The following is a 25,877-nucleotide window of genomic DNA, read 5'->3' as shown; positions in this document are numbered from 1 at the left end:
TACGGTTAAAATTACGTTTTTAATTTCAGCTTGACATTAAAGGGCGGGTCCACCATTATTATTATCATGTTGTTAAATCATTCTGTAGCTTCCCACTCAGTGCGGCGCCAGAGTATTTTTTCTGGTTCAACTACGGGGGGGCTAACTCATACGGCGGTGGGGCTCAAATCAATGTCAGAATTTCAATGTGAATATATAACAACACCCAGTGGCGCAGCCAGCCGGACTCCAGTACGCACTGTGAGGACTTTTTTTGAAGGTGGGGGAAAAAAAATTGATGGTGCTGAACCGGGCCGGACGCAGCCGCATTTGAGAGGACGATCGCGTGTGTGTGCGCAATTACGCATAGCGTGTGTTGGCCCCTCTCCACTACACAATACAGCTCGGCTCTAGTCTCGTCACCTCTCTGCTGCTGAGCACTGTGGGCCGAGCCGATGCATGTCCCTCTCCCCGGGCCGGCAGAGTTATCATACCGTACTGTTGGGACCTCACTAGAAGGACTACACAATGCGGCCTACAGAAGCCTACAAAGCCTACACAGGACAAAGGGACAAAGGGGATTAAAAACTACACCGCCATTTTAGTTTCACATCTCACCCAGGTGAGAGATGCGACGCCACCCAACTTGTGCCCTATTGGCTGACAATCTTCAGGGAACCCCGGGGGGTCCCCTGGAGCGGCCTGAGCTTTATAAACCGAAGCCGCCTGGAGAACGCTCTCTTACTCACTCTTACTCCGACTCCTACTCTGGCGTCTCTTCCTACAACCGGCGCAACACCACGTTGCAACGGGAGGCGACCCCCTCCTGCAGCGCACCGCTGCAACAAGAGGAACCAAGCCGGTTCCTGCCTTCCAGCTACCAGACGCTGTCTGAAGTAAGCTGACTAAATCGCCAAGCCGCGATTATATCGCCGCTCGTGGAAGGAGGAAACACCAACCGTTTTCTTTATTTGAGTTTGATCAACGAGAGGAAACCCGCTCCGCTCTCGTCTGGACGAAGCCGACTCATCACGTCCCCCGCTGACGCCGGGGCCCACGAACTACCGCCGTTACGGAACGCCGTCACGGAACGCCGTCACGGAACGCCGTCACGGAACGCCGTCATCGTCTTACGCAACGATACCAGTAAGAGGCTATCAGTCTGGGCAGAGACATAAGTGATAGTGTAGGATATGCTTGTAATTCTTGTTAATGTGTTTTAAGTTCTGATCGCGGACCGCCGAGTCCGTTTGTTCATGTGCTGCTGTATTTGAATGCTGATCGTGTACCCACGCAGCTGGGTTGATTTCTGTAACAGTGTTTCCGACTAACCTCCGCCATATTCGCGAGCTCAGAAAGCCTCTACTATCAGTTAAAAGACCGGTCTCGCGGAATAAACGCCAGTTCATTCACGCGCGCCCGGGTGATAGCGGCACGTTTTCTGAGCCTCAGAATATCGCTCGCGCATCCTCTCTCTCTTGTGTCCCGCTAACACACCCACACACACACACGCGGCACACACGTGTCCTAAGCCAGCTGTTCCCGGCGGACGCTAGGGACATAGCTACATCTGGTGGCTACATACGGCTATCTCTCTCTCTCTCTCTCTCTCTCTCTCGCTACGCCCTCTGACGTCAGTGGCTCCGCCCCTGACCGCTGCGAGGAATAGCTCCACCTCTCTCTCTCTCTCGCTACCCCATCGAACCTCAGTGGCTCCGCCCCTGAACGCTGCGAGGAATAGCTCCATCTGGTGGCCGCCCATAGCCATCTCTCCCTCTCTCTCTCTCTCTCTCTCGACACGCACGCGCACACACGCACACGCACGCACACACATACGCACACACACACTCCACGTGTGTATCTCCCTTTGTTTAAGCTTAGCTTTGTGTGTTAGGTAGTTAGGTAATAAGGCTTTGTTAATTGCAGTGTTATTGATTGTGATCATTATTACTGATTTTAATCAATCTTATTATATTATAACTAGCGGTCTCTTGTGCTTGTTGTGTATATGTCACTGGATAACAGCAGGTTGTGAAGGCTAGTGCTTGAATTTCACGCCTTTTTAATTGTTCGATTGGTTTTGTACTCCTATGCCAATGATCACGATGATTGGCATGCGAGTATAAAACCTTTATATTGAGACTGAATACAGTTTTAGGTTATCTTTTCCCTGATCCCAGGGTGGTGCCCCGTTTATTCATGATTATATCGTGATAATATATTAAATATAATTATTAATACCGATAATCATATTGATATTGATAGTTAACTGTTGATAACCAAATCTGCTCCTGCTACAACCCCAACATAAATGGTGCCCCGTGTGAGGGCTTCTTAAACCAGCTTTATCCAGAGATTTATGCACAATAACCTGAGAATTATAGTAATAATAACAATAATAGGAATTGTTGTTATTGATATCATTGTTTAGAAATCGATGTTCAAGGATCGATTTGTTTGCTCCCTGTTACTATTTGCCAGGCAAATACAGTTGAGGGTTGTGTATGCATGTTGTGATTAGCCATTTATTGTTTGACAACAATACTAACAAACACAGAGTTAGGGATACTAAGACACGTTATAACACTGTTATTACTCACCAGAGGTGCTAGAGACACCTCACTAACAGTCCACAGGCTGTAAAAGAGTACTAACATTTCCATTGTAAGTCACAGGTCGACGCAGCTCACCTGTGCACCCACATCAGTATAACAACAAATACATTTTTTCTTTTCCTTGCGATTAACACCGAACAAGTAAAGCCACCGTATTCTCCCTTTACTAGAAGTAGAGCAGAGAATAGAGCCACAGAGTGTACCGACTCTGTGAACGTTGAAATTGTACCCTGCTATTTCCACCACGGGTTCTAGCTCGAGTTAAAATTTCAAAATAATTCCCTAACTGTTCCTGCCGCGCATTTCAGTTAGCGTGCCTTTGGCAAAGAATTAAGTAAGCAGCCTACAGTAAGTCTGAGTTGCTGTATAGAACCATTAGAGCGTGAAGCTGACCTCTCTAAAAGAGAACCGCCAGTCACCTTATCAGGTGATTTGCATAACCCCCCTCCTTTCTCTCCAGACACAATGGAGACCTTTTGTGAACAGTTCATCTCATCTGTGGCACAGAGCCTTCAGACAGGCTACTCTGAGTTTTTGCAGAAACTAAATCTCAGTGAGTGCCAAGAGGAGATCAACGTGTTACTGAACAGCAGATCTGATGAAGTAACATCATCCAAGGGTCCATTGTTAAAATGTTTGCTACTGACTTTCTACAAACAAACCTGTCTCTTGGTTCAGAGTAAATCTGCCCTAGAAAAAAAAGTGTTAGCACTAGAGGAGCAAAGTGCTTGTCGCCTCCACGACGCTCAAGCAGCAGACATGAGAGCCATGCGTTATTTAGATGTCCTGCACACCACAGAGTCCCAGTTTTTGTCCTACAAGAACAGGTGGTCGAAGTCTAAACCAGAATGTCCTCCCTCAGCCGACTCGGCCAGTCAGTGTGATTCAGGCTTCTCCGACTCCCACTCTTTTTGTAGTGAAAATACGACTCCCCCGCCATGCAGAAGATGGGAACAGTTACCAGCGGACACAAAGTCCTTAAGACAAACTCCACTGAGAGACAGCGGTAACGGCTACGCAGCTTCCCATTGCTCCGACACAGACAGCGAAGAAACCAGCAGTGGAACTTACACAAGTTCTCCTCCAAAATCTTCTTATCTTTGGAACAAACCTGTAATTTGCGACGCGCCTCCTCAACCTAGCTTAGTCTCGCCTTCACCAGAAAGGACGCCACAGCGCTTCCGCTTTGAAGAGCTTGAGAGCATGGCTAAAGATATTCAACATTTTAATCCCGACAACTCGAACCATAATATTGACGAATATTTGAGAGAGTTAGACAGACTCCTGATTGACCTCCCCCATGCCTCCTCACGGGAGAAGCTCAGACTAGTCGGGAAGACCACAACCAGACATGTCCGCAGTTTCATAGGAACACTTGCACCCAGAACCCAGGACCGATACCCCAGACTTTGTGCAGCACTCCGGAAGGAGTATAGCCGGGACTGGGATCCCGCCGCCGCTACGATCAGTGCCCTCGCCGTTGTACACGAGGAGCAGGAATCACCCACGGAGTACTATTGGCGCTTCAGGGCCGCCTATGCTCAGGGCCATAACTCCCCAGGAGTGGAGGAAGAGCCTGCCTTCAAGGCCCTCTTCCTGCATAACCTACACGAAAGTGTGCGCTACGATGCCACCATACACTTCAGGACACATCGACTTTCCATGCAAGAGATTCGTAATTACGCACAGATGGCTTGGGAAACCCACTTAGCGCGCAAACTATAAAGCCAGCCCGCTAACTTCGACACATCTGCGTCTGAAACGTCCGCCGCCTTAAAGCATAGCCCTCATAACAGCGCGAAAGTGGGTGAGCGGCCAGCACGCCCCAGGAATCAGACAAAACCAAGGAACGAGAGTAACTCCCAAACATCCGCCGCCTTAAAGCAGAGCCCTCATAACAGCGCGAAAGGGGGTGAGCGGCCAGCACGCCCCTGGAATCAGACAAACTCCCAAACTGACGAAGATAGGGATCCGTGCGACCCGATCGAGAAGCTGATAAAAACGATAGCGCTATGGCATGACGCGACCCAACCATCACCAAACTCCCCCCAGAAGCCTGGTAAGAGACGGCGTGGGGATACTGAGCATCACCGACATGCCCACCAACTGCGTCGAGACGGGCATTCACACAGAAGTAGTAGGAAGCCGTACTCCGAAATTCTGTCCCAGTCACGTGAACCAGCAGTGTACAAACATGACAACTCAGATAATGACAGCGCCTCTGACATTTCCTCTGTTTCTGGCTACATGGAGCGTTACAGCCCTGAGCCACAACATAGTAAATATGGCTAACTTAAATCTTCTCCAGGAGTAAACCAAACGACCACTAACCCCTTCTCCTTTTCCTCACTTTCCTTTTCCTCCTTCGTTCCGTTTCATAGTTGGGGTGTGTCCTGTTTGAAACTACCTGAGTGTAATGACAATGTTGATGTTTGTGAAAATTGTGTCTTAGCAGATGTTTGATATAGGTTAAATGGTTAGAAATCTCTGCCCAGACCGTAGAAATCTCTGCCCAGACCTTGCCTCAATCTCTGCCCAGACAATGCCTCCATCAAGTTATGGACTTTAACCTGAATGGCTGTTTAACCTCTTTTCCATGGAATATACAGACTGTTTGGACTCCCACGTGTTTCAAGGAATACATGGACGGTTCGGCCCTTATGTTGCTCCGAAGGTTGCGTCCCACACCTCAACCTTCAGACCAAAAGGGGGACTGTTGGGACCTCACTAGAAGGACTACACAATGCGGCCTACAGAAGCCTACAAAGCCTACACAGGACAAAGGGACAAAGGGGATTAAAAACTACACCGCCATTTTAGTTTCACATCTCACCCAGGTGAGAGATGCGACGCCACCCAACTTGTGCCCTATTGGCTGACAATCTTCAGGGAACCCCGGGGGGTCCCCTGGAGCGGCCTGAGCTTTATAAACCGAAGCCGCCTGGAGAACGCTCTCTTACTCACTCTTACTCCGACTCCTACTCTGGCGTCTCTTCCTACAACCGGCGCAACACCACGTTGCAACGGGAGGCGACCCCCTCCTGCAGCGCACCGCTGCAACAAGAGGAACCAAGCCGGTTCCTGCCTTCCAGCTACCAGACGCTGTCTGAAGTAAGCTGACTAAATCGCCAAGCCGCGATTATATCGCCGCTCGTGGAAGGAGGAAACACCAACCGTTTTCTTTATTTGAGTTTGATCAACGAGAGGAAACCCGCTCCGCTCTCGTCTGGACGAAGCCGACTCATCACGTCCCCCGCTGACGCCGGGGCCCACGAACTACCGCCGTTACGGAACGCCGTCACGGAACGCCGTCACGGAACGCCGTCATCGTCTTACGCAACGATACCAGTAAGAGGCTATCAGTCTGGGCAGAGACATAAGTGATAGTGTAGGATATGCTTGTAATTCTTGTTAATGTGTTTTAAGTTCTGATCGCGGACCGCCGAGTCCGTTGGTTCATGTGCTGCTGTATTTGAATACTGATCGTGGACCCACGCAGCTGGGTTGATTTCTGTAACAGTGTTTCCGACTAACCTCCGCCATATTCGCGAGCTCAGAAAGCCTCTACTATCAGTTAAAAGACCGGTCTCGCGGAATAAACGCCAATTCATTCACGCGCGCCCGGGTGATAGCGGCACGTTTTCTGAGCCTCAGAATATCGCTCGCGCATTCTCTCTCTCTTTGTTTGTGTCCCGCTAACACACACACACACACACACGCGGCACACACGTGTCCTAAGCCAGCTGTTCCCGGCGGACGCTAGGGACATAGCTACATCTGGTGGCTACATACGGCTATCTCTATCTCTCTCTCTCTCTCTCGCTACGCCCTCTGACGTCAGTGGCTCCGCCCCTGACCGCTGCGAGGAATAGCTCCATCTGGTGGCCGCCCATAGCCATCTCTCCCTCTCTCTCTCTCTCTCGACACGCACGCGCACACACGCACACGCACGCACACACATACGCACACACACACTCCACGTGTGTATCTCCCTTTGTTTAAGCTTAGCTTTGTGTGTTAGGTAGTTAGGTAATAAGGCTTTGTTAATTGCAGTGTTATTGATTGTGATCATTATTACTGATTTTAATCAATCTTATTATATTATAACTAGCGGTCTCTTGTGCTTGTTGTGTATATGTCACTGGATAACAGCAGGTTGTGAAGGCTAGTGCTTGAATTTCACGCCTTTTTAATTGTTCGATTGGTTTTGTACTCCTATGCCAATGATCACGATGATTGGCATGCGAGTATAAAACCTTTATATTGAGACTGAATACAGTTTTAGGTTATCTTTTCCCTGATCCCAGGGTGGTGCCCCGTTTATTCATGATTATATCGTGATAATATATTAAATATAATTATTAATACCGATAATCATATTGATATTGATAGTTAACTGTTGATAACCAAATCTGCTCCTGCTACAACCCCAACAGTACTGTGCGTGTGTGTCCAAGCGTGTGTGTGCGTACGTGGAGTGCTCACAAGCGTGCGCTTGTGTTTAGGGCGGGGATGGAGGGCACAAAAAAAATATTTGCACCGGGGCCTATCACCATGATATACGTTGTATTTTGCCGTTTCTGTGCGTACATTGAAATTGAATCCTGGCGGCGCCACTGCACACACACACACACACACATACACAGAGCAACGGAGTGGGCTGGCTACGGGGCGGGGGGTGGGGTTTTTGGTGTCTACAGTAATATGGCTTATTAATTTCATGAGGTTATTTACTTACCCACGATGAAAAAAATAGCTCTGAATGAATAACAGCTGAGCAGAAGCACTTGTCGACCGTCGCGGAGAAATACGCGTCTGGTCTGAACTGGGGGGCAGCGGATCATGTGTGATTTTCGTGGCCGTGACGCTTTGCAGCAGCTGGTGTGAACCTGGCGGCCGCTGAAGCACCGCGAACGAAGCACGCTTCCTTTCGGCGCCTTTGTTAACCGATAGTGCAGTTCAGACCAGACGCGATCCTGCGCGGCCGTCTCTCCGCGCAGCGAGCAGAGTGCCAGGGGGATTTGAATGGGACTTAATGTATCGATACTCGTGGCTAAAAAATTGATACTTTCTGTGGAAACAAAATATCGATTTATATCGCAGAATCGATAAAATCACTCAGCCCTAATATGTAGCTACATTTTTAGGTAGGGAATTCCTAAAATCCACAAAAATGAGTAAATCACGGAGACCCTCAAAAGTCGTTACATTCTGTGAATTTAGCCAACGATTACACAGCATCTCTTTCTCTCGAACAAACTCAACATAAGTCATCGATTCACGCTTCTGATAATTACGAAACTTTTGCCTGTACGCTTCAGGTACAAGCGAATAAATATGTAGCACATCTTGCTTTACCTTATCATAGTCCGCCGCATCTTCTAAGGACAACAAGGAATATGCCTGCTGGGCCTTGCCTTGGAATATGCTTTGTAAAGTCATCGGCCACACTCCGCGAGGCCATTTAAGAACTGTAGCAACTCTTTCAAAATGTGCGAAAAACGTATCAACCTCCCTCTCATTAAAGGGCGGAACAAGTTTAATATTACGTGTAACATCAAAACCGACATGTCCGACAGGGATACGAACACCAGACTGAAGAGCTTGGATCTCCAACTCTTTTAAGGGAATAGCCCGTTTCATCTCCAAGTCTTTTCATTCTCAGTTCATGCTCTCTGCGTTCTCTATCACGCACTGCTTGTCTTTCAGCCTCTAGCTGTGATTTCGCTCTTTCCCACACAACCTCTTTTTTCGCGAAGCTCTAAACGCTTCCATTCTAAGGCAGTTTTAGTAGGTGTAAAGTCCGGTTTACCAGTAGATGGCCGAGCAGGAGTTTCAGGACTTTCTTTTACCAATACCCCCATGTCACGTAGATCAGCCACTAGCTTTTCCAGGAGATCCGCTTTGACCGGCGAACCACGAACTTCAATTTTAAAGTGGCCAGCAACGAGCACAAGATCATCTCTAGTAATGGACGACAAGGCCTCCAAAGAAGGAGCCTGCACAAAAGCTTCAAGGTCAAACATAATGCGTTGCACAACAACAACAACAACAACAACAAAGTTAAAGAAATACTTAACGCGCAAGTGGCGAAAAAAAATATCACTGTAACGCTAATCGTACTTCCAACTATCGACGACCGGACAAGCCCCCATTATTATGTTACGTGTCCACAGAAAGAATAATGGTACAACATAACATAATAAGAGTCAAGACAGAGGGTGACGGTTTAGGGATTTATTACCGTTTTCCAGAAACAAAACAAAAAAGATGAACAAGGTGGTGATTTATGTAGTTGTAGGGGGTGTATGCTGTGTAAAACAAAACAGAAAATAAACCGAAGACTACCTAACCCAAAAGAAAAGCAGCCTGGCTCCCGACCCTGAACAGAAAACGCAATGGAGTTAGGTGAGTCTTCCGGGAAACTATCTTCCCTACACTCCCTGAACCTAACATAAAACCATGCCAAAAAGACCCGTCACCAATCACCACCCGCTCAGCAATGACAAAAATTCACTAAGGAGGGTTGACAGTGGGCAGCCCGCATGGACTACGCACTAAGAAGTTTAACTAAAGTTTCAAAAGAAAGCTAGGTCCAAACAAAGGACAATGGCGGCGCGTGGCGCCAACGCAGTGCCATTGCGCCCAGCAACGACCATAACCGGCAGAGACAGCAGCCCGCACTTGCAGAGAGACGGTACCGCGAGAGCCGTAAAAAAAGGACCCGCCAGCCCCGGAGACGGCCGTCTTTTATAGACTCCGCCCCGCCGCGTAATTAGCCCCATCTCGGGCTGCCTGGGCTGGAGACAGACGCGGGTGACAGAAGATCGACGCATACAATATTCCCTCATAATACAGCGGTTAAGGACTCCAGCAGTATCTGCGTAACACTCTCACAAAGTTGTTCAAGGTTCAAAAATTCACTATCTATTCACTCTCAATTCACTATCTCTCAAAAGGTCTCTCTCTCTCCAAACTCCAATAACTCCACGCTGAGTTCTGTTCGCTGCTCGTATTTATACACTCAGGTGTCACGTGATGTCACCAGTCATCAAAGACATCAAAGACATCAAAGCACATTGTACATTCCAAAATGAAAAAAAAAAAGAAAAGAACTTTCAGGTTGCCATAGTAACCACTGCTTTTAAAAATGTTTACAGGCTTCCGGTTTGGACCTAAAATGGAGTAGTCGCAAGTCCAACGCGCTCCGTATTTTATATTGATATACATTGATTAGCCACAACATTTTATTATTTCGGCTGCACAACGAGGCAATTTTTCATACTGGAAAACTATTTGTAAGCAGAATGGCGACTAAAAGTCAGAAAAAAACATCCAAAGCCGCAGTTCAAAGTTTAGCTAGCCCTGCACTCAGACAAATGCTCATGGCCGATGCTAATGCTAACGCTACCGCGGCTGCCACCCAACCATCAACCCCACCAAACCCACCAGCAGAGCAGCCAACGGAGAGCGTTCTTCTGGAGCTGATAAAAGCAGAGATGGGCATTTCTCGTCAACAACTGGGGGATATAATCAAGAAGGAGATGGCTAGTCTCCACGCTGAAATTAAAGAAGACATAGCAGCCCTTCGGCAGGACACCAAAGCTGATATCGCCTCTCTAAAAACGGAATTCCGAGCCGAGATGTCATCTCTGCGCTCAGCCCAGACCGAGACGGCCACCACTATACGGGATATCGAGGGCGCGCTCAACCGGCATGATTCTAGCATTGCAGGGCTGGATAAAACCATATTGGATCTCAAACAAGAGGTGGGGAAACTGAAAGACCGGAATGATGACTTGGAGAACAGAAGCCGCCGTCAAAATCTGAGGATTATTGGAATACCCGAGGGTGTTGAAAATGGAAAGCCCACTGCATTCATGGCTTCGTTTTTTGCCTGCGTTCTGGGCGACGAGATAACTGATCCTTTGGTGCTGGACCGCGCTCATAGATCCCTGGCTGCTAAACCCAAACCCGGCGACCGTCCCAGACCTATGATAGTTCGGCTGCACTACTACACGGATAAGGAAAAGATTCTCCAAGTATCCAGGAACAAGGGTGAGCTCAAATTCAGAGGGGCAAGGGTGCATATATTCCCAGACATGAGCGCCGAGCTTAGCCGCCGCAGAGCGGCGTTTACCCCAGTCAAAGCCAAACTCAGAGAGGCGGGCATCACATACGGTCTCTACCATCCAGCGGAGCTACGTCTTGTCCACGACGGAGTTTCACATTCCTTTAAGGCACCCGCGGATGTGGAAACCTTCCTTGCCAAACGCATTCGTCCTTCTTTGGAGACGTAAACAAACGAAGATAGACGCTGCGGTTCCCTGCGCTGTGTGCTGATCCCTCATGCTGGACTATAACCTACCTAATGTTCATACTTTTAGTTTTTCCCTTCCGGTTTATTTATTTTCTTATGGAGATGGAAGGAAGAATGGAGACTTTATTATGGACCGTGAATGGAGAGACTATTATTTGTTATCACCAGTAGAGGGCAGTCGCCATCTACCTACCAGTTTGGCTGGCGCACATCTTCACCAAAGTAAGGTATGTTATTGTTTTCCTGTTTTCCTTACTCAATTTGAACATGTTGCCGATAAAGAACTATACCCACGTTTCAGAAGGGCCAGAAAAACGTACCGGTTTATTCGCTACTTAGCTTGCTAAGGTTTTTATTTTTGTTTTTCCCTGTTATGGCCGCTTCTCTCTTTTATTGCATTTGAACATTGTCAGTGGTGGGTATTATATTTTATTTTATAAGTTGTGACTACAAACACGTATGTGAAAGGAGCAGTGTTTCTATGGTTGCTAACTGCCTATGGCAGCAAAATGGAAAATTACCAAGTGTACCCAGGGTTTTTTACCTCTCGTTTGGGGAGGGGTAATTTGTTTTTTGGGCTGGGAGGGTGTGGGTGGGGGGATCTATGTGTTTTATGTTTGTACACTTCTTTACTCTTTTAGCTTGAATGTGTGTGTGGCAGTGTCATTTTCAAAATGCTGTAACATCCTTCAATACCCTACTAACCTCTGATGAGCATGGTTGATTGCTTGCGGCAAATAAATAATGGCTGACAATATTACAGTAAATTGCATTAGTTGGAACACCAAAGGCCTAAATCATATTAATAAGCGTAACAGGGTATTGTCCCATTTAAGAAGTCTGGATGTTAATATTGCTTTTCTCCAAGAAACTCATCTCAGGACCTCTGACCATAACAGACGCGACAAGCGCAAAGGATGGGTGGAACAATTATATCATTCATTCCATTTTTGAGGGTAAATCTAGGGGTGCTGCTATTCTTATTAACAATAATACTCCTTTCATCATGCAGAAGGTTACTGCAGACCATCTGGGAAGATCTGTCGTGGTCACAGGTACCCTGTATAATGTACCTTTAATCTTGGCTAATGTTTATGCCCCAAATTGGGATGACGTGCAGTTTATGAAAAAATTCTTGTCCTCATTACCTTGTTTAAATACACACAGGCTTATTTTAGGGGGTGATTTCAACTGCGTATTAGACCCAATACTGGATCGCTCCTCGAACACCAACTACAATATAACAAAATCAGCTAGGACAATTAATGCTTTTCTACAAATGTATAATATGTCTGAACCCTGGCGCTCCTTGTATCCCAATTCTAAGCATTATTCATTTTTTTCCCCAGTACATAACTCCTACTCCCGCATTGATTACTTTTTAATTGATAACCAGCTAATGCCCTCAGTTAAGGACTGCAGATATGAGGGCATTGTCATCTCTGACCATGGGCCCGTGGTTTTACAAATATCTTTTCCAAAGAAATCTGCTCGGCGTCCTTGGCGTTTTAGTAATGTTTTGCTTGGGGATGAATCATTTGTTAAACATATTAATACGCAAATCGATATTTTCCTGTCCATAAATGATACGTCAGATGTTAGTAAATCCACCCTCTGGGAAGCCCTAAAGGCTGTTTTAAGAGGGGAGATTATCTCTTACACCTCCTGGGAAGCCAGGTCGAGAAAACTGCGTCTTAAAGACCTTTCCGACCAAATTAAACAATTGGATTATAAGAACTCAATTGCTCCCACGCGTGATTTTTTAAAGGACAGATTGACTCTGCAGACAGAATTTGACCTAATAACTACCCACCATACAGAACAGCTCCTCCTCCAGTCTCGATCGAGGTTATATGAACATTCTGATAAGGCGGGCAAGTTCCTGGCTCAACAGGTTAGACAGTCAATGACCTCTACTCTCATTACAAACATCCGAAAGCATGATGGTCAAATTTCTAATGATGAGCAGGAAATTAATGATGAATTTAGGAGGTTTTATTTATCTCTTTATACTTCTGAGGTGATATATGACCCTTCTAAACTTGAACTCTTTTTTCAGAACTTAAATCCACCTCAAGTTAATGTATTATTAATGGAGCAATTGGAAAAACCTATGTCTAAGGAGGAAATTAGGACGGCCCTTTACAGTATGCAGAATGCAAAAGCTCCAGGCCCTGACGGATTTACGTTAGAATTTTTGAAAAAATTTGGAGATAAATTATTGCCAATCTTGCTGTCAGTTTTTGAGGAGTCCTTTGTCGAAGGCCACCTTCCACCAACCCTTTGTCAGGCCTCTATTTCGGTTTTACTGAAAAAGAATAAGGATCCCCTCAATTGTGGGTCATTTCGCCCTATTTCGCTCCTGAATGTGGATTATAAATTGTTGGCTAAGGCCTTGGCTCACCGTCTAGAGATCATTCTCCCTTCGATTATTTCACCTGACCAAACTGGTTTTATTAAAAAACGTCTCTCTTTTTTTAATATTCATAGACTTTTAAACATCATACATTCCGCAGACGGTCAACACTTGCCCGAGGCAGTTATCTCTTTAGACGCTGAAAAGGCGTTCGATAGAGTGGAATGGGGTTACCTATTTTGGTGTCTAGACAAATTTGGTTTTGGTCCAAAATTCATTTCTTGGGTAAAATTGCTATATAACTCTCCAACTTCATCAGTGCGCACTAATAACACCAATTCCCAATCTTTTCCATTACAACGCGGGACAAGGCAAGGATGCCCAATTTCCCCACTTTTATTTGCTATAGCTATTGAGCCCCTTGCAATGGCAATACGCTCCTCTCCTGAGATTCGTGGTATTGTAAGAGGGGGTAAGGAACATAAAACGTCATTATATGCTGATGATCTGTTATATAACTGATCCACAGAACACCTTGCCCTATATTATGAAGTTATTAGGCCAATTCAGCAGCATTTCTGGGCATAAGATTAATGTTTCAAAAAGTGAGCTTTTTCCTGTCAACTCTGCCGCTAAGTCCATATCCTTTAATTCCTGTCCTTTTAAGGTGACATCTGACAACTTCACCTACCTGGGGGTGGTTGTTACGCGTGGCTTTTCTGACCTTTTTAAGCTTAATTTTGTTCCCCTTCTTGAGAGCTCTAAAATTGTCTTCAATAAATGGTCCATGCTTCCTCTCTCTTTAGCAGGAAGAATTAATCTAATTAAATTGATTACGTTGCCCAAATTCCTCTACCTTTTCCAAACTATACCAATCTTTATCAACAAGTCTTTCTTTTCGCACCTAAATAAGATTATATGTGACTTTATTTGGAATAAGAAGCCACCCCGTATCCGTAGGGAATTTCTGCAGAGGCCAAAATCAATGGGTGGTATGGCTTTACCACATTTCCAATTATACTACTGGGCAAGCAACCTTAGAGCTATGGCATATTGGCTTAAAAACTACATCGACAATGAGACTCCTACCTGGGTTCAGATAGAGACAACTGCCTGCTTGCCATCGTCACTCCCTGCTTTACTGTATTCTGCAATGCCTTTCACTCCAAGCTATGTTTCAAGTGCCCCCTTAGTTCATCAGTCTTTACGCATATGGGCTCAAGTGCGACGACACTTTGGTTGGCAGGCTGGCTCGCTCTGGGCCCCAATTGCGTCTAATCATCGATTTGCCCCTTCATTTCATAATGACTATTTCTCGGCCTGGCAAAAGAAGGGTATTATCTCATTTAAAGATATGTACATAACAGGTGTTTTTGCTTCATTCGAACAGCTCAAAACTAAATTTAATCTACGGAATGTTCATTTCTTTAGTTATTTACAGGTTAGGGACTGGGCACGTAACAATACAGGAATGTTCCCTACAATCCCCGAACCTCAACCTATGGATAGTCTCTTCCCAGCAGACCCAGAGCTCAGGGGCACAATATCTGTTATATATACAAAACTTTCTTCTGTGCAATCAGAGTCTCTGGATGCATTGAGAGAGGCGTGGCAGGCTGATCTGAATGTACAATTTACAGATGTTGAGTGGTCGAATGTTTTTTTAAGAATACATTCTTCATCTATATGTGCCAGACATGGCTTGATCCAGTTTAAAGTGGCACACAGACTCCATCTCTCTAAAGCCAGAATCTCAAAAATGTATCCATCAAGTGATAGTTCATGCAACAGATGTAAAAATTCCCCTGCAACACTAGCTCATATGTTCTGGCTTTGCCCGAAACTTGTTAGTTACTGGTCCTCTATTTTTGACGCTCTATCCAAGATACTTAAGAGACCAATAGCTCCAAACCCTCTTACGGCCGTTTTTGGTATCCAATGTGAGGGTGATAATCTTTTTAGAGCACAATCAAACTGTATTGCCTTTGTCACTCTTATAGCCAGAAGATTAATTCTACTTAATTGGAAGCAGGCTACTCCACCCTCCTTTAAACACTGGATTAGGGACACACTACAATTTCTGAAGCTTGAATAGTTAAGATTTGCTTTAAAGGGTTCAAAGGACAATTTTAGCAATGTTTGGCAGCCATTCATTACATACCTGCTTGACCAGCTGTAAGGATGTACAAGGATTATATTTTCTTTTTTTTTTTTTCACTTTTATTTTGCTATGGATCCCAATAACTCCAATCTGTGCACACACCTTTTTTTTTTTGTTTTGTTTTTGTCATGGTTGTTGTTGTCATTGTTTGTTTTATTGTTATTATAATAATTATTGATTATTGATTTATGTTTGTCTTTTTGTTTTTGGGGATAAAAAAAAAAAATTGTTACATTTGTAAAATGATGTTTTGCTATATTGTGAAAAATCAATAAACAAAGTGGTAAAAAAAAAAAAATGTTTATATTGGTTTTTCATTGACTTCAGCACCACAAAAGTTCGCCATACTTTAACTTCCAAACGTGATTAAACGTTTAAAACGTTCACAAGACTGTGGACTTTATTGGGTCAAACATTCATGACGATGGTCCGTACGGTTTTCCCGATATCGCAGTTTGAGTTTGGTGAAGTTTCAGATGTTATAATGGGTGTGAATGGCACGGACCCACCCAGCCCTCCTGTGTGAATAGGTCACTTGATGGCTCGGGACCCACTCACACTTTGGTGGGGGACCAAAGTGCGAACGACTCAAGTTTCTCTTGAGGGCTGGGTGGGTCTAGGAGTCACATGACTCTCACAATCAGAGGTTGAATATCTGAACTCCCCACTAGTCAGTGAGAGCAGAAGAAGCTTCTTGGATGAGAGGAGGAACGTCAAATAAACTAACCATCCATCCATCTCTATACACATATACAGCTCTGGAAAAAATGAAGAGACCACTGCAGAATGATCTCGTTCTCTGGTTTTGCTATTTGTAGGTATGTGTGCAAATAAAAACATTGTTGCTTTATTCTATAAATGGCCACTGACGATGACACAGCAGCATGGCGTGTTATCAAACAAAGGATAAAACCTGTGATTTACACCACTATTGATGGCAGAACTATCGTGGAAGATGAACTGTTAAGCTTCCTTGCTGTCAAACTGATCCAAAGTGATTTACAGCCATCAGGATAATGTCATCCTGGGGCACAGTCTTCAGAGTGGATTGAAAGCTCCAAGCAGGTCCTGTTTGAGCTGTGTCCTGGCACGAGGCAGCGTTGTGTAGCTCACAAAGGACGGCAGAAAGATGCCAACAATGTTAAGAGTTGTCTGAAAATACTGAATGATGTTGGTGAGAATGCTCCTCGCTTTATGTCCTATCACTTGGATGATTTACCACCAGGGACTTTCAAAAGCCTTGATGTCTCTCGCCTGGTTAGTAAGATTGAAGGTTTAAGTGCAGAGATAGCCTCCATGAAAAATGCTGAGTGAACAGTCGACTGCATGAGAACCTTCGTGGAATAACCACCGACATTAACCAACGCCTGAGTGTGATTGAGCAACCCAGTGCCAGCAAGGGGAATGCAGCCACAACCATGGCCAGTGAGGGGGCCCAGCACCATGGTCCAAGTCACAGGGAGCCTGCACCTAGGCCCTCGGCGTTGTCCGTCACTGAGGACACAGCTGGCGGGGGGAGTGATGTGACGATGTCCCCTGCATGGAGTCATGCACTAAAGCATGGCAAGCGCAAGCAAGGTCCTGGAAAAGGGTCTACTGCTGCAGTACAGAACAAGACTAGTATGAATCCTCCCAGAGAGAAGAAGACCTACGGCACAGTTGGAACCGGAGCAGTGGGGAACACACATGCAGTGATAACTAAGCCCCGGACTCCCCCTTGCAAGGTGTTCAGGTCCGGTGGTTGGAGAGGAGAAACAGATATTGGACCCCACGTTGGGCGCCAAAATGTTAAAAGAATTTGTTCGTGAACGGACAAATTCACCCAAGATCAGAGACAGAGTAGTAAAGTCGTTGTCGGACTTTAATCTTGTAAGAGGAGCAGTTACAATGCAACAACGTATGAGGATGCTACAGAGGAAGAGCTCAAATCACTGTTGTGACTTGAGTCTTTTAAAGGTCCAGGAGATAATGCGTCATTAACAGTTAATCTTCATGTAGAACAAGACATCATGTGCACAAGGCCCCTGATAACAATTAGTACACTTTAAAATATGGCTTTAGGGCTTTTAGGTAAAACTAACAAGACCCTTAAGGCCATAACCTAAACAAAGAAGACTAAAATCATGAGGTTATACAGAATTCTTAAAACAATTCTCTTCTAGTAATCAAGTATTCTGCTGAGTGTTCATTTAGTTTCATCCATGACAGTATTTAAAAACGTTAAAGTTTATTCCTCCAGTCTATTTTCAGGCCTGTTAACATGTTATAAATGCACTGAAACCAGCATCACTCTGTGTCTTAGTAGCCTGTTAGCATCACTGACGTTACTGTATCTGTAAACACCACAATACTGTTTAGGCTTTTAGTCTCTGTGAGGTCACAAGGCCCTGTGAGGTCACAAGGCCCTGCAGTCTCATGGCCTTTTATGGCGACTGGCAGGACGTTTACCTGCTCATTAAGATCAACTGGCACACGTCTTCAACTTACAAGGAAAGTGGGATTCATCGTTTTAAGAACACAGTTGTCACGGAGACCAAATTTAAGAAAAAACCCAGGATGATATCGTGAATGAGACCCAATAATCATCTTATCTTGTAGACCGACTGGACAATCAAAGCATTTATTGGCAGAAATGGAATATAATAAGAATAAGTATGTTTTCCTTTATGTATAAACTCTTTAAAATAAACAATCACATGATGAGGGTCCAGAGTCGAGGCTCTAAGGATGGAGGGTTTTGGAAGCACAGAAGACCTTGAGGCATTGTGATGAAAACATTTGACTAAACTTGAAACAGAAACAAAAGACAAACAGTGAAATAAAAATAGTACATTTTATATGTATTTATATTAAGATGTGGGCCTGAAATAAAATGATGAAACACTAAACACAAGCAATAAAGCCAACGACATGAGAAGGCACTAACAGTAGAAAGAGGGAGAGTAGCAGTAGAGTTTGAAACAGTGTGGTGTTGCCGACACTAGAGGGCAGCAGCGTCAAGGTTTCATTCATCACAGCAGCAACACAGAACAGAGAAAAGTACTGAAATATAAACTATGAGGTGATAACTACATGTTTAAAGTGGGAACATACCAGAACAACATAAAGATTATTCATAATATCATATATATTTTATTCATATTATCTTTTTCACAGACAAACGATGTTGTCCAGCTAATATTTTCATCCCATGAGAAAACACTTCTAGCATTATTTCAGTCACAAATGACATATTTGTTGATATAGTTTGGTTTTGTCTCCAACCTTGGCCTGAATACAACCTGTTTCATAGACGACGAGTGTTTAGAGGCAGAAGCACAGCTGTGTGGCTTCACCATGTCATCAACAGCCTGCTTCACTAGAACTGTGGATGGTGGATGGTACCAATGATGTTCTGGGTGGTTTTAATCCCCCGCTGTAGAGCGCTCCTGCCCTGGGCCGTGCACATCCCACAGCGGTTTGTAATGTTCCCATCAGGAGGATTTCTTGTGGGCCACAGGCCAGCAGCTTTACTCACAATCACTCTCATCAGGGTCTTTCTCACATGTGCTGTGGATACTCAAAGTGGCCGGTCCTCTGGAGGTGGGGCAGACCTGACAGCTGACTGTGCTGCTGCTTTTGTAGCCTCGGACATTCTGGACGGTCTGCCACATATCTTTAGTGTTTCTCTCTCTTAATGCCTCCGCTTTGCCTCCGAGGTGCCAGCGTTCGGTCTTGCTCTGGCGATGCGGTGTGCTTCATTGTCAGCTGACCGGAGGAGGCTTCTGTTTGCAACAACAGATACTGTATCTGAAGAAGAAGATTCAACACAGACAGAATTCTGTGAGATGGAAGGTCTGTTTGATGAATCACACAATGAAAAAGAGAAGCTATTCTATTATGAATATGATAGATATAAAACTAAAGCTTCCTGCTGTGAATTCATCATTATACAACACGTAGATCCGACCGAGCAATCTGATTGGTCAATCAGACATTTTAGAATGTGCTCAAATGAGCGTTAAAGCACAGCTAGCCGTGCTCAAATGAAAAATGCCTCATCACTGTAAATATCACTCCGCCTTATTAGTAATTACGCAGGAGCAGTTACCAAGCAACACAGGAAGCCTACCTAATAACATTATGTAGCTACATAATAAAGTAGAAAATAAAAGTGTTGTGTGGTTTAACAGTCTGGATGTTACCTGGCTAATTTTCACCTGGTATATCAGTACAGTAGAAGAACATTAAGATTAATATAGCTATTGTAGCCTATATGCAGAATAAGCAGAAGTAATAAATACTGAGATGTAAGAGACGATGTAGTAAATGTCGCCTAAAAATTGATCATATAAACTATCAAATTGCTGATTAATGAAAGCAGTATAACCGTTAATCATTGTAGATAAAGATCAGCTGTGCTGATGAGTCGTTGACATGGCAACTGCTACTGTAACATTAGGCTACTAGCTTAAAATGACTGTAAAGTCGGCAGACGTAATAACTATATCAGTCCATGAAAAAAATATTTTTACCAGTGGATATCTTAGTTACAACATGATTGAGCTAGCAAAGCAGTTGTGTGTTGCTTTGTGTGGTATTTATTCAGTTTTGGGAAATTGCGATGTCTCGAAAGCATAAGCTTCAGCTTATGCTTTCGAGACAGCTGCAGACGTTGGCTGTCAGCTGACAGGGACTAGTTAACGCCAGACGTCATGTATTTCCATTGAAACGGGGACAAACACTAGCAAAACACTTATACTTTGAGAGCGTATTGTTCCACATCATTTTCTAATATATTTTATTTTTATTGTTGGTCGTTGTATAATGCTTAATTATATGATCTTTTACAGTGGTGTCACAGTGTGGATGTTTGACTCGATGCTGTTGTTGTTTCCACACAAAAAACTGCTGCTTTGAAACCTAAAAAAATGGAGACGGGCTTATCTGTCTGCCGCAGGGGCTGATGGGAGGTGTGTCTGTTGGAAACCATGTGGCCCTCATCTGATCTCACAGCTGCTCTTTTTTGGCCTCAGCTGCATCAGAGCGTCACTTCTCCCCAGGTTCACCAGAGGAAACATCACTGAACAAAATGCTGTTCCTCTCGGCTGCTGCTCTGTGCTGTCTGTGTTCAGGTGAGTGTTTCCAGCCAATCAGGAGCCAACAAAGTCCACCTTTAACAAACAATGTCACACTCACCTTCATCCACCTGTCTGTTTCTCTAAAGTGCTGGTTGCCATGGCAGCAGAGCTGATTCAGGAGGATTTAACATTGACCAGGAGAGTTGGTGGGAGCGTGTCCTTCAGCTGCCGAGGAACTGACCAGTGTGGTTTCATACTCTGGTTCCAGAAGAGAGACACAGAAACATTCAGAGGGATTCTGGATATTCTGAGTACTGGTCAAGTTGGTAAACGTTACAATCATCCTCAGGGAGGTGATTTCTCAGCTGTGTGGACACAGAACAACTGTGAGTTGAAGATCCAGAATGTTAAACTCAGTCATTCAGCCTCCTACTACTGCTGGTGTGCCGTCCCCACAGTGAGAAATGTTCCCTGCAGTCTGAACAAAAACCAACAGATGAAAAGATGTTACACCGTGTATGTGACAGGAAGAGAGCAGTGAACCACAGCCCAGGTTCACATATTTCACCAAGATATGAGCCACAATCACAAACACACTGAAATGAGGGCTTATCATTTATGTCAATTCATATTCATTCATATGTTTATAAGATATTCCAGCAGGTTTATTGTTGTTCCACACAGTGAGGGCATTAAAGTGGCACCGAGGCACCATGATGAACCCAAATTAGTAGAACACAATAAACATAATCCAGATGAAGGGCTGCAGGGTGGTGGAGATGGTGTCACCACAGCCAGAGGGTCCCGGGTTCAATTCCCAGTTTGGGTTCAGGCTCCTTCTGTGTGGATTTACATGTTCTGTTACCTGTCTGTCTCTACATGTCAGCCCTGTGATAGACTGGTTACCTGTCTGTCTCTACATGTCAGCCCTGTGATAGACTGGTTACCTGTCTGTCTCTACATGTCTCCCTGTGATGGACTGGTTACCTGTCTGTCTCTACATGTCAGCCCTGTGATAGACTGGTTACCTGTCTGTCTCTACATGTCTCCCTGTGATAGACTGGTTACCTGTCTGTCTCTACATGTCAGCCCTGTGATAGACTGGTTACCTGTCTGTCTCTACATGTCAGCCCTGTGATAGACTGGTTACCTGTCTATCTCTACATGTCTACTGGTTACCTGTCTGTCTCTACGTGTCAGCCCTGTGATAGACTGGTTACCTGTCTGTCTCTACATGTCAGCCCTGTGATAGACTGGTTACCTGTCTGTCTCTACATGTCTCCCTGTGATAGACTGGTTACCTGTCTGTCTACATGTCAGCCCTGTGATAGACTGGTTACCTGTCTGTCTCTACATGTCTACCTGTGATAGACTGGTTACCTGTCTGTCTCTACATGTCTCCCTGTGATAGACAGGTTACCTGTCTCTCTCTACATGTCAGCCCTGTGATAGACTGGTTACCTGTCTGTCTCTACATGTCTCCCTGTGATAGACTGGTTACCTGTCTGTCTCTACATGTCTCCCTGTGATAGACTGGTTACCTGTCTGTCTCTACATGTCAGCCCTGTGATAGACTGGTTACCTGTCTGTCTCTACATGTCAGCCCTGTGATAGACTTGTTACCTGTCTGTCTCTACATGTCAGCCCTGTGATAGACTGGTTACCTGTCTGTCTCTACATGTCAGCCCTGTGATAGACTGGTTACCTGTCTGTCTCTACATGTCAGCCCTGAATGAATCATTTCTTAGAGTGCACGTTGGAGTATATTGAGGTTCAGAAGTGTTCTTGGTACCAGAACACCCGAGGCCAATGATCATTGATCCACTTTGTAGTACTCCCCAATTCACTTTGTCACAAGCCTTGCACCTGATTGTGGTCGACACCGACTCTGGAGTCTTCATTCAAAACAGGGAGACAGATAAAACCAATGTCCCGTACTGGAGGTGATTCCTTATTCCTGTTGTTTTCCTTGTTAAAAGCATTGTGGACTAGTATATCTCTAGTCCGTTCACTCAACAACAGCGAACACTAAGTCAGTGTAACTTTATTGAGTTTCAACTGTGCATTAGAACTAAGGACACTCCTGAACTTGACTTGTTTTTGCGTGCCAGGTTGGAGCAATCCTCCGACATCCATGTGAGTGACAGGAGCAACGGCAATGTTTGTCCAATATCACTGATTTGGTCAGAAATGGTTTCTGCTGTGTTTCATTCACTACAGATGCTAACTGTATCTGAGGGATTCTAATGAATGAGTGCCATTTGCTAGTTGTAACTCTTCCAAATTGAATTTATTTTTTAGCTTTTTTAAACACCAAATCTAAAAACATTCATATTTAACTGTTCAAAATGTGTAGGCCTATTGATCCATCTCAGGCAACTGTATGATTTTTTTAGAAGTGAAGTGAAAGATGGATGCATTTTTCTCAGTCCTGTTACCAAAACTCATGTGCCATTTAAAAAGCATTATTAAAAGCATATCAACTAATTCCTTTGCTTTCCCCTCAATTTCCCTTAATTGTTCATTTTGAAGAAATGTTTGGTGACATGTTGAAATAATTGATATTTGTGACGAAAAATGACTTTATGAAGCTGATGACTGAAGATGAAACGTTTTGCATTGAAACAGTCGCAGCTCACATTGTGTTGCACAAGCAGCTGACATCCCTGTATGTCAGTTCTCCGGGCTATAGGGTCACTGATGTATCCTCATATGGATGAAACTGGTGGCACATCTTTGAGCATCTCCAAAACCGTTTCCTCGTTGACAAAAACGTGATTGTTGTGTCTGTCTTTTGCAACACAGCAGTTCTGTGGCGTCAGGAATATCTGTCCCTTTGCTGACCAGACCAGCCCTCAATCAATCAATCTTTATTTATTTGTCATTGTCATAAATAACAATGAAATTCCGTTGGAGCATACAACCGTACATAGTGAAAAGTGCAAAAAGTGCAAAATGTGCAATAGTGCAGAATCCCACGGGCATATCATTCATGTACACGAAAAAGGACAAAAACACAAGGGGCGCCAGAGTACATTATCAGAGGTAGTGTGAGGTAGTATAGTGTGTGCTGCAGCAATGCAGAGACCAGTTCATAGTTATTATAAGATGAAGTATGGTTACTGTCCATGTGAGGGGGGGAGAGAGAGGAGGGGGGCACTGTTCAGCAGCCTCACTGACTGAGGGTACAGGCTGTGGGCCATTCTGGTGGTTCTGGCAGATAAGGACCTGTACCTTCTACCTGAGGGCAGCAGGTGGAACAGGTGATGGGCCGGGTGGTGTTGGTCATGCAGGATCTTACGCACTCTCTTCAGACAGCGGGAGGTGTAGATGGTACTGATCTCTGGTAGAATGGTCCCCATGATTTTCCCCGCTGTTTTTACCACCCGCTGGAGTGCCTGCTGTTCGGCCTTAGTGCAGCTGGAGAACCACACAAGGAAACCGTACGTCAGAACACTGCTGATGGCACAGTTGTAGAAGTTCACCATCAGCTCCTCTTCAGGGCCCCTCCCACACCGTCCGGGGACCCTTCCCGTCGCTCGCCTCGAAGAAGATCCACGTTCCAGCAGTGAACCCTCGTCAGAACAGCTCAGTACAAAACAGGAAAAAAATCCCCTCACTGTTTATACTGAGAGCGAGGGCCGTCCCTGTAAAAGTGGATTGTGGAGACCTCTGGATATGCACTCTATAAGTAATCAAGCACTGGTGACAAGTGCTGCCAGATTGCTGGTTGACACTGCAGAAGGGCATTGGGCTGGAGGATGTGTGCACATAGAGGACCCCCGTGTGCAGTGTCGCCTGCTGGTGTGATGCTCTGAAGTGAACAGCCTGTATTTCTGTGCTCTACGTGCAGAGGTCATTTTCTGAAAAACCAACATGATTTAAGCATTCATGTGCTTCCTAGCCATGTCTCAGTGCCCTGTAGTGGACAAACTGATGTTTGATGTTGTCTGTCTTTTAAACCCTTTGCAGCAGCAGGTTCAGCTGTTTAATACTGTTCAGTACTGAACAATACTCAGTCCCGTTACTCACATAAGAGTAACAGGACTGAGTTTTTAGCATAGAATTAGAAAATTCACAAAAAATAGCCACATAGCATCTCTGCTAAAAACATGGACACAGAGCACAATGTAGTCGTTGACCAAAAAATGCTATTTTTAAAATAAACAAATAATATCTAAAAAATAATTTAGGTAGCACAAATGTACACTATTAATGACACCCTCAGTCAACACTAAAATATCATTAAAAATACAGAAAAGTAACTGTGAGAACTTGCTTTTGGTCCTCCCATGGCCTTCAGAAGATTCAAATGAACCAACTTCCTGTTGAACATGTGACTTGGGGAGTTATTTTCCAGAAGGGATTATGTGTCAGGGTAACAGGACTGTGTGAAAACCTGGGGACACGAATAAAATGTATATTTTAATTGGATTAAAATGGACTATTTGGAAATTAAATGTGGACGGAAATGGCACCCATTCAATAGAATCCTTCATCTATTAGTAACTTTAAATACGTTGTTTTCACCGAGCACTTAACTTCAGGGGAAATCAAGCTAATTTAGCAACGGTACTAGCTAGCTAATAGTGACTTCAACACAGTTTCACTTTGGTAGCTGAATTAATTTACGTTCATTTACATCAGACATGTGAAGTGTTCACACTGTAAAGGTAAAAGTTTAAGTGTCTCTTTTGTTCTAACTTAAGTTTGTGTCATTGAGGTCTGGTCAGCAACAGTTGCATTGCTGGTCTGTTCTGAAAGTGAACCTGGGATAATTGTATTTTACTTGGTGTGTTTCAGTTTCATGTGTGTCGTGTTGCTGTTAAAGCCTTAAAGGTATTTTTGTTTGAGGCAGGCGTCTCTGAGAAAAGGATGAGGATCTCTTCAAAGAACACTTGGTAGGTAAATCAGATGCTTAGTTCTGACACACTGGACTTTGTGTTACACTCAAATACAAAACCATGTTTTCAAATGGGATGACTTAAAACATGTTTATTCTGATCTACTTCCAACAGGATGGAGAAGTGCAGGTTACAGATGAAGGACCATGATGAGGGGCCATCATGTTGATCCAGCCAGTGCAAGGATAGTGACAGAGGGAACAGAAGTCCTGGAGAACCTGGATGTTCCAAGTGCCTTCACCATGTTGATGGTGCTGATATACGCCATCAACCTCAACTACCAAAACAACTGATGAAAACGTTTGAGGTGTTTAAAAAAATACTCCTCGAACTTGATCGACTGAAAACCAGCCCGAAGGTAATGTTGCAAAGGAATATACTGCTGTCCTAAAAAGTGTAATTAGAAAGTGGAAGTTTTAAGTTTAGTTAACATACTAATGGAAATAAATGTGTTCATTGATCACATCCATCATGTGTACCTG

The 25,877-nt window shown here is 44.5% G+C and overlaps 1 long non-coding RNA gene across 1 annotated transcript in view; it reads right to left on the bottom strand.

The window, feature by feature from the left end:
* Positions 1 to 25,877, bottom strand: part of LOC311011713 — a 354,053-nt gene that overhangs the window by 203,566 nt on the left and 124,610 nt on the right. The gene's annotated exons all lie outside the window — the stretch shown is intronic.

This window comes from Eutrigla gurnardus (assembly GCF_963514095.1).
Source record: "Eutrigla gurnardus genome assembly, chromosome: 4".
NCBI lineage: Eukaryota > Metazoa > Chordata > Actinopteri > Perciformes > Triglidae > Eutrigla > Eutrigla gurnardus.
This window is presented reverse-complemented; position numbering and strand designations above follow the sequence as displayed.